The 10,686-nt window shown below is 37.9% G+C and overlaps 1 protein-coding gene across 2 annotated transcripts in view; it reads left to right on the top strand.

Annotated features, from left to right (window-relative positions):
* Nucleotides 1–9,335: 9,335 nt before the first annotated feature.
* The window catches only part of plxna2 (plexin A2), a 234,746-nt gene continuing 233,395 nt past the window's right edge, over nt 9,336–10,686 (top strand). For both annotated transcript variants that reach the window (XM_048179285.1, XM_048179286.1), the window contains exon 1: nt 9,336–9,887. The gene's annotated coding sequence lies outside the window, so the exon portion shown is untranslated. The remainder of the gene's footprint in view (nt 9,888–10,686) is intronic.

Here is a 10,686-nt window from a genome sequence, read left to right as displayed (position 1 = left end):
GCTATCAAGATGGGGTAGGGGTGTGTTTGTTTTCGTGATATAAATATCAACAGCGTTTCTCAGAAATTGCTTACTGCACCTTTGTTAAAAGCTCAAGTAAGAAATATGTACTCCATAGACTGTAGCACTTCTGAACAATCATCTTTGAGCGATTCTGTAATTTGTCATCGAAAAAAGTAATTTCCTAAATGTTTTATTTGTCTCAAGACCCTAGGAATATATTCGAAAATGAGTCATTGTGAACGCTGAAATGTGTAAATGACTCTGCTGCGAAAGTGGCGCGCTTAATTGTTTTTTCCATCATGATCTTCTCTGGTAGAAGTGTGGATGATGTTTATGTGATACGGATGGCAGCGTTGTGTTGAAGGCTCGGCCATCTGTGTGGTTCAGTCTCTCCGCTGCCGTCGTTGTTTCTGCTAGCACCGATAGCTGACGAGGCCTGCCACTCTCTCCCACGCACTGGATGTGCGAGAACGCGGCGCTGCTGCGAGTTCCCTCCGCCCCCTGTCAGTCAGACGCCTTCAAGGAAGGGCAAAAACAATAATAAACACTTCAGCGCGATGTGTGCCGTGATGTACACACGCAAAGGCGCGCACAAACTCACACGCTGCTGGCAATTACACAGTCTCTTGTGTTTGTCTCTCTGTGAGAACAGAACAGAGATGGAGAACTGCATTTTGTTTTCTGAAGTAACCGAAGGTCCCCAGAGTGCATCACGTCAAAGTTTTTTCATGATGTTTGTTCTCTGTTGAGCGTGAGGGTCTTTCATTCCTGATCAGATGGGTACAGAAAGATGATTTAGCCATGGAAACAAGTTAGAGGCTCAGAAATAATGAATCAGGTGAACGGTTCAGACGGGCCCCTGGCAATTGCATAATGGAGGTTGGGTAGACGTAAGTGTTTCTTCAAAACAGTTTGATCAATGCTAAAGGATGAGTTAACACAAAAATGGTTGCAAATACATGTGAATTTCTTTATTCCTTTGAAACAGGAGGAGAAATTTTGAAGAATGTTCAAGCTATTCTTTTCTAATAGAAGTGACCAGGGGCTGAGAACTCAACAAACAAAAACTGTTATTTACAGATGTTGTTCCAAGACCGTATGACTTCCTTCTTTTTTCCCTCTGTGGGAACAAACAATAACTGTCATAAAAGAGAATTGTCTCAGCGTTTTTTTGTGCATACAATGGAAATCAATGAGCTCCAATGTTGTTTGATTCCAACATTCTTCAAAATGTCTTCATTTGTGTTCCTCAGAAGAAAGAAAATCATACAGGTTTAGATAATAAAGAATTTGTTCTCGTAATTTAATTACTTTTTTCTCGTAATTTAATGACTTTATTCTCAACATTTTATCTCGACTTTTTTCTCGTAATTTAACGAGTTTATTCTCAACATTTTATCTTGACTTTTTTCTCGAAATTTAACAAGTTTTTTCTCGTAATTTAACGAGTTTTTCTCGAGATGGTTTTATTTTTTTATTATTGCTTGGCCCTAATCCTCTTCCGTAAATAACAGTAACAATGAGGCAATAATAATTGGTTCAAATAAAGTATCAAAAGCAAGTAATCATTTGGTTTTATTGAACAACATTGTTAAAATACATAATGTAATATACATAGAAAGTCACTGAACCCTGCTGGAGATGTTTTTCATGCAGCTCATTCTTTATTTTATTTTTATTTTTTTGTGTGTGTTCTGCTTAAGAAAGTCATACAGTTTGAACAAACATGAGGATGAGTAAATGATGACAAATTTAATTGAAATCCCAACATGTGTTTTTTAAACAAATGAAGAAAAAACTGATTTGACTCAAACTAAGACCTATCAAAGCTTCATTCTTTGTCTCTACTTTTACAGACTGACAGGACTAACAGAAAGCTAGTTGTTAGTCTGTATATGATGAGGTTATCCACAGGCTTCCTCCTTGAGTGGGCCATTAGGGGGACAAACACGTGTGTGTGTGTGTGTGTTTGTGTGGGAAGGTTTGTAGTAAATGTATGTGTCAGCCCTGCAGCCACTGGATACTCTGACAGGCCTGTGCGTATCCATGATACCAAAAAAACAACTGTCGCTGCACAAAGATGATCCATTCAGTGAGCAGAGGTTCTGCTCCAGCCACTTTGCCACACACACTGATCATAGTCTGTGCATGCATGTGTTAGCACATGGCATACACCAGTTGTCTTCTCTGTGAAAAGAGACAGTGTAATCGAGAAACCCAATGCCACACAGACACGGTGACATCCAGAATTAAAGAAAATCCTGATCTTTAAAGGAATGTTTAATGCTTGCTAAATAAAAGTATTAATTTCTTTAAAAAAAAAAAATAGCACTGACCTGAAAAAAATATATATACTCGTTTATTGAGTCTAATTACTCTAGTTCCAATTCATTCTGATTAGATAAGCTTTTTGTAATCGCTGTAAAATTATTATATAAACATACACTGATGCCACATTCTGTATTAATTAAAAAAAATATATTGTTTATGCTTCATATTAATTCCACTGTAAATTAAACATCACAGTGATGTTGGCACGTTTGAATAAAAGCAAAGTAAATCATTTTTACCACAGTAAAACCCCTTTTTTAATGCACTGCTGCGCTGTAACGCACATCTTCTTGTGGCTTATTGCTTCATTTTGTAGTAAGAATTTCCTAAACCCATTGCAGCTTAACTGTCTGTTATGTCATGCAGGTAAAAATGCTCTGTCTCCTGAAGCGTGTCGACCAAGTGTGAGTTTACTCCAAAAGAGGGCAGAAACTCAGCACTACTTTTCGCATCAATAGCACACAGTCATAATCTCAGATTCAGGGAATGTTCTAGAGTGCTCCGTCCTCTGTGTGACTGTAAGAATCAGCTGTTGTTATGGCTGCTGTGTGTTGTGTGAGCTCAGTTCCACGGCTGAGCTGAGAGGTGGAATGGGTCTCCCGCTGAGCCGATGGAGTCACGCTTGCCCTTGTGACGCTTTCAGACGGCAAAAGAGAAGAGGGGAGATGAGACGCCATGGAGCGTCAAAGCTAAAGCCCCTTTGAAACCTTTCAGCTCGCTACAAAATTACGGCATGTGAGCACTTTGATCCGCAAACGGATGAGCAGCGGTCTTGCAGCGGGCCATCGCCCTGCATTACGCTCATCAAGCTTCCCGTTCGCCCCTGCGTCTGACTTGCCCACTGAGCTGATCACCCGACAAATCGAAATCGGCTCAGCGCATGCCATAGAATTGCACCTTTCCATAATACAGTGCAATTTATCCCCCCTTGTCTCACCATATCCTCTCTGATGGATAAACATTACGACAGTCGCTTTACGCCCGTCTAATTCCTGCAATTAGTCCTTTCACCTTGGCCTCAAAATGATCACTGTTGCATTTTGATTGCAAATACGTGGCACAGACTGACATTAAGGTGGAGGGAGGCTTATTTTCAGGCGTGTTGATGCTGCCTGTCAGCTTTCTCCACGGCGGCCGGCTGGCGAGACGCGGTGGCACATTATGGCAGCGGAAAGCTGTCACCAAAGTGAGCAATGACTCACACTTTTGTTTGCCTGTTCGGTACGGCGTTGAGCATGTCGAGCCGGGTAGCTGGCGTGACGCCGTGTGCCTGTACATATACAAACTCACACATGTGGCAGAATCCCAGGGGTTTAATGGAGACCCTTGACAGCAGAGGTGTGTGTGAGTTATGGGCCAATCGATTTGCATCCACCGCATAGGATTACATGGCCAGAGAGGATAAAGAGGAGAGGGAGGATAGAAGGAGGGTTCAGTGGACACTGCTGTAGAGGAGCAGCCTTTAGATACCAACATCCCATCCATCAATACAGAGATTTACAATGAGAAATAGAGCCTTTGTAGAATTACATTGCACAGTTTTAAGGAGGTTTGCAGGGGTGGTCTAAAAACTGGAGCATAAAAGTTTGCATTATTATTTTACTACAGTTCAGAAGTTCCGAAAGTTTTTTTTCAGTGTTTCTGAAAGAAGAGTAAATCAGTTGTCAAAAGTACCGACTTCGATACCAATCGGTACTGACATTTTAAAAATGTCTGTTATTGGCTACAATGATCAATGCACGGGAGCGCTTGAAAGCACACGGAAGTATTTGACTGGTTTATGATAGATGCCTGATTTCAAACACTGCGTAAGCGTTCATTGATGACTATTTACAACATTTTTGAAGCATTGATCATTGGAGCCAGTCACAGGCATATTTGATTAGCCGTGAACACAATGGCCAATCAGAGGTGTTTACGAATTCGCTCAACAGCGCTCAAAGCGTCACATTTTTAAAATTTCAATACCAACGTGGTACTGAAGTCGGTACTCTACATTCTAATATGCTGATTTGGTGCTCAAGAAACGTTTCTTATTATCAGTGTTCAAAACAGATTTTTTCTTTTTTTTTTTTAAATATGTGAATATTTTTTTAAACAGGATATTAAAAGAGCATTTGTTTGAAATAGAATTTCAAAGATCAAGATCAATTTATTGCATCGTTACTGAATATAAAGTACTTGATTCTTAAAAATCCACCATTTTAAGGTGTCCTCTACATTTAAATACTGAGTAATATTAATAGTAACATGTATTTCCTATGGGTTAGGGTTAGGAATATGATTTGTTTTTTGGGTTAGTTGCATGTAATTATGTATAATTTACTGATATTGCTACAATAAGTACATGTAACATATGTAATGAGGACACTGTAAAATAGTGTTACCAAAAAATCTAATTGACCCCAAACTTTTGAACATATAAATGTGCACTTAAAACATTTAACCTGGAAATGTACTTTTGTTATATTACATCAGATGAAATGAGAATTGACATTAATTACAAACAGATTTAAAGTATTTCCACTTGTCATTAACCTAATGATTTCCAGCAAACATAATAGACATGTTTTAATTGAGTCTTCTGAAATATTTCAGATCCATTTTACTTTTACACCATCTGGAATTTGGACCCAATTTGGGCGCGTTCACTGCCCCTCGGAGTCCAGCAATCATCAGTAATTAGGCTCAGATTGTATGACCACAGCCAAGGTCAGGCAGGGATAATGTTTCATGGATTGTACCAATTATAGCATTCGTTCCAAGGCTGGCACTTGAGCTCAACCTTGAGTCAAGCCGCGCAGTGGTTTTAACACGGGACATGTGTTCTCCGGTACACAGCTGCAGTCTACATTCACACACATCTGTCACAGCTGACTTCAAATGGCCAAAGTCAAATGTTACCTTTTCATCGACTTGAGCTTGAGTAATTGCAGACCCAGGAATGTGAGAGAATCTGGTCTGATACTCCGGCGTGTTTAAATACCATGTTAACAGACCCATAAAAACACAATTAAAAATTGTTTGTTTATTTATGCCTTTTAACAAGACATGATAGTTGAGAGAATGCAGGAGATTATGCAAAGAGCGAGGACATGACACGCACTCTTAAAAATAAACGTTCTTAATGGGCATCAGTGGTTCCACGAAGAACCTTTAACATCCATTGAACCTTTCCATTGCTCAAAAGGTTATCTCTTTATAGTGGAAAAAGGTTTTTGAGATTATTAAATAAATGTTCTTTTAAGATCACTGAAAGGTTCTTTGGGGAATCCAAAATCATTCTTCAAAAAAAAAAAAAAGCCTTTTGGAATCTTTTTTTTTTTAAAAGACTGCAGGGCGAATGTGAACCTGCATCGCCCATGAGCACCATGGCTTAAAGGGATAGTTCACCCAAAAATGAAAATTCTGTCATCATTTACTCACCCTCAAGTAATTCCAAACCTGTATGAATTTCTTCGTTCACTGTACCTGTTCACGAGTCGTTCACTGTACCTGGAATGTGCCCATCTGTATAGTTGAAATGCCGCCTCCTCTGAAGAAATTAACGCCTACTTCATCATTGCAACTTTAGCCCCGCCCACTGGCATGTTAGTGAGGAGAGAAGAGCGATACAGGACTAAAAATAACATTACCTTTTAAAGGTTCCTAATGCTAGGAATATGTTTTTTTTTTATTTTCAACAATATGAATGTCTCATTTGAGCTTTATTAATTTGTATTGAGTACATTTCACTGTGGTCTCTTTGGTAAATCAATCACATTTCTGCGCAGGCTTTGCAAACAGACTTTTACGATATGGACTCAACAGTAATGCAACAACATGTAAGTAACTAATTCTAATGCCTGATCTGATATGTAATGATTCATATACAGTCAGATGTTCTTTGTCTATGTGTCAGTAAATCAAACCAGTGACTAAATTGTCAACTTCACGTTGTTTCTGTTATTTCCGTCGTCAATCTGTTATTTAAATGGTGATTATATATAGAAAGTGATCAAAGAACGCTCCCTTTACAATCGCTGGAGCTGTCAATCAAACAGTACAAGTTCTGGACTCCCAAAACTCCCGTTTTATTCAACAAATCTCTTAGTTACATTGAGTTTGCACTACTAGTTCTGATGAAAGCATTCGTTAGTGTGCAGAACTTGAGTTGCAATGCTTTCATGGACTCAACAACATGTCTGTGATCGGCTACAATCTTCATCATTGCAACCTTTCATTGCCACAATCTAAATATACTGACATTCTTCAAAATATCTTCTTCTGTGTTCAGCAGAAGAATGAAATTCATACGGGTTTGGAACAACTGTGAGTAAATGATGACAGAATTTTTATTTTTGGGTAAACTATCCCTTTAATAAGAGATTTGTATGTATAGTAAACTTTCTAGAAAACATTTTGGCACCACTAATGGTTTATAGATAAAACAATGGTTTTCTCATTTTACGCAGATGAGAGTTCAGCTCAGTCTAACTGGATTGAGCTTAATCTTTGCAATTCAAATTGAATTACCCTTTATTTAAACATACTATAGTTCTGAACAGACCAGTGAATAATATACTGGGGAAAAAAACAACTATATTTGATTACCAGTGAATGACTAAGATGCATTTGAGAGTTAGAGTAGTGGAACTTCAATATGGACGCCCTCCAGATATTGACCCTGCTTCTCTTAAGAGTACACACAGCTTTTAGTAGGCAATGCTTACACAAGACTTGGTAGATGCGCTCTTCTCCTCTGGCAGTTTTGCAATACTTTTGATGGCTGCCACCGGTTCTTTTCCCACTCTAAATTATTGATGGATCATGGAATAAGTGCTCCCGCAATGTCCCCTTTTAAGTACAAAGATGTAGAAGACAGGCCAATGTGTAATCCATTTCTGTTTGAGCTAACCGATCAAACTATCGATTGTAGAATGCCACTTTAAAAGATTTCGGCATTTGCAGCTGGGAGATGTGACAAAATTCTGCAGTCTGTCTCGCTGTGGTTATTCTATTACCTCCAGCAACTTTCCCTGCTGTCAGATGTGAGAATATTTTTTCCTCCATAAACTAAAAAGAATGAGGAAAAGATTGATGTTGTCTGTAAAAAGGAATTGATGATGCAATTTCTCGTTTACTGTAGAAAGAGACTATTAATGGCCCACTAATCCTCTCTGACAGCCGAATATCATTTGTTGGGGTTATATGGCTCTGTGATGCTGGAAAATATTTCACATTAGATGAAACACAAGTTTTAGCCTTTAATTCCTCTGGAAGGAAATGCAAAAGGACAACTCTTGTGATTATATATAGATGCAGGTTACGGAAAGCAGCAGCACGGATCATTATGAAGCAAAATTTGGCTCACAGAATCAAGTGCCTACATATACACACACTAGATCTGAAATGAACATCAGCACAGACAAGAATAACTAGCAGTGATTTGTGACAGTTCACTCCTTTTACACAGAAATATATTTGTAATGATAGGTTTCTGTCGAAACAAAGACGGTTTGTTTTTTATTACAGGAATAAGCCGCATAAATAAATGAAAGGCATGATTATTGTATGACTGATCAAATTTATCCATGTAAAAATAACTTAGGCATGACATCTTTCTGTGCAAAACTGCAAAAGGCTTTACTGTCAACGTTTATTACTGTATTTTTCTCAAAGCTGGAGAGAGTTTCTATAAGGAAATGAATGGCTGTGTTTACTATGCTATTCAGATTTATTTAATATATGGTTGTTTATTAAATATTATAAGTGACCCTGGACCACAAAACCATTCACGGTTTTGCATGGGTATATTTGTAGCGATAGCCAACAATACATTGTATGGGTCAAAATTATCGATTTTTCTTTTATGCCAAAAATCATTAGGATATTAAGTAAAGATCATGTTCCATGAATATACTTTGTAAACTTCCTACTGTAAATATATCAAAAATGTATTTTTGTGAGTGGATATGCTTTGCTAAGGACTTCATTTAGACAACTTTAAAGGCGATTTTCTCAATATTTTGATTTTTTTGCACCCTCAGATTCCAGATATTATCTCGAACAAATCTTTTCCTATCCTAACAAACCATACAACAATAGAAAGCTTATTTATTCAGGTTTCAGATTAACTATAACTCTCAATTCCAAAAAAAATTACCCTTATGACTGGTTTTGTGGTCCCGGGTCACATATATTAAATATAATGATAAATAAATATTAAATTATTTATTTTCTTAAATTATTATGCAAGATATAATTTAATATATTATGCATTATGCATTTGTTTCATAATAAACAATACAATATTTTGTAGATGTTTTAAAATAAATGTTTATTTAATACTCAATGTAGTTACATTTGTAATTATTTTGATAGTTTGTGGACCCATAATATAATACCCATAATAAAAAGCTCTAATCGAAATGAAATCATGTTTGAAAGACTAAATCTCTGTTGACTAGATTTAGATGAGGTAATTGCAATCTTCTGTCCAAAGATGGCACTGTCTAGCAAAATTAATACTGGACTAGCATTTCCCTTACATGCACTTGCAGCTGGTTGTAAAATAAGAGACAATAAAAACAAATTTACTTACTTAAAGAGAGTCTTTTATTCACTGCAATAAATATAAACATCATATCCCAAGATTTTTATAAATACTGTTTTTAAAAATGCTTATAGGTCATATTAAGTGAATCTCATGTTATTTTTGAAAAAAGTGATTGTGCCACAGAATACTTCTTTGACATTTGTTTTTTCACGTTTTATGCAGTGCAAAAAGTGGTTGCACACAAATGCTCAAGCTATTTTGATTTGAACAAATAACCCCATTAGTGAAGCTATGTAGATAGATAAACCCATGAGAGAAGTTACAATATAGCCTCGAGGCATGCATTGGACTATACACATGACCCTATATGGAGAGATTAGTATTGCAGAGTTATTAAATTACCTTTTTCAAAGCTAAATATGCAAATGCACATTTCTAATCACCCCAGTTGTGCCTTTGTAAAAAAAAAAAAGACCATCGTTCAGAGCATGAAACGGTTAAAACATGCGACATGCAAATAGAGCCGACCGTAAGTGAGTGCTAGCACAGGGGGCTGGGTTTAAACGCGCTGCTACTGTAACGCTGCTGGGCTTCGGTGCCTGTGCCAGTCTCGCGTAAAACCTTCACAGAAGAGCAATGAGCGCGCGCATGACGATCTAACGGAGAGCTGCTGATGAAAAGGCGTGATGTCAAGCCGCTGTCAGTGTCAGAGGACTGGGGGAATGCGCCGTGCACTTGGCATGTGAGCTTGTGAATGACCATCCTCCGGCATCGACAGATGAAGCATTGAATTTTGCTGCATAGATCAGTTACCTGAAGCCGCGCGGCGGGCGTTCATTCATCGTCTTGCGTGCAAGAAATCTTCGAGGAATTGTGAGAAATTTATTGAAGGCGCTGCCTTTGAAAGCTCCGGCATTCATTCGGATGTGGATCTATCTGTCAAAACTGAGCTGAACGCAGAGACATCTTTTAACTGAACATTAGATACCATCCTCAGCTTTCTTCTGGATTGTAGGTGAGTGGACAAACGTGCTTCATGAATTCATTTAAGCCCTGAGATGCTTTTCGTGCGGGATGTGGCCACGAATACTAATGTGTTCCGTGCAGTGTGTTAGAGGAAAGAGAAAACAGATCATTCGTGTTATCAGGATTAAATTGCTCATAAATCGCAAAGAAGTTGAGCAATGTAATTAGGATAATGGGAATTAATTTGGAGGGGTTTCGTTAGCCTATATGGAAATGTTTGCTGCTGATGATGGAAGCAAACAACCTTATCCTCACTGTCACGTTTCAACTTATTCAACTTAATATGAAATGATAGGCTAATGATTGTGTGTCTGTAATTGAATTTGAATTTTGGGCTCCTTTTATTTTCCAACCCCTATAAGAGATCAGAATCAGAGATAAAACTACAATGTTTTGCAAATTATTCTCGTGTAAGCGAAAAACATGCACATGAAAATGTCTGTCATCAATCTTACTCGTGCGCGCGCTCATAATCCATTTAATTTACGCTTATTTAAACCTCATAACCTTCACTTTGCGCTCTCCTTACGATCTTATCTGCTTGAATCTTCCTCGCTGCCCATTTAAATAGACATTGACCATGTCCGTGTACTACTAACACCGTGACACATATTCGTGAAGAAGTTGATAGACGTTCAAAATGTGAAAGTGATTGTTGCCGAGTGCTCATAATTCAGCTCTCTCACCTTAAACTCCTCTCCGTTTATCTGGACTACAGCAGATGCACTCACAAATCTTCATTTCCCTTCACTCACGGCTCTGACATCGGCTCTAAAGAAAATAAATGT

This window comes from Megalobrama amblycephala, linkage group LG24 (assembly GCF_018812025.1).
Source record: "Megalobrama amblycephala isolate DHTTF-2021 linkage group LG24, ASM1881202v1, whole genome shotgun sequence".
Lineage (NCBI taxonomy): Eukaryota > Metazoa > Chordata > Actinopteri > Cypriniformes > Xenocyprididae > Megalobrama > Megalobrama amblycephala.
This window is presented reverse-complemented; position numbering and strand designations above follow the sequence as displayed.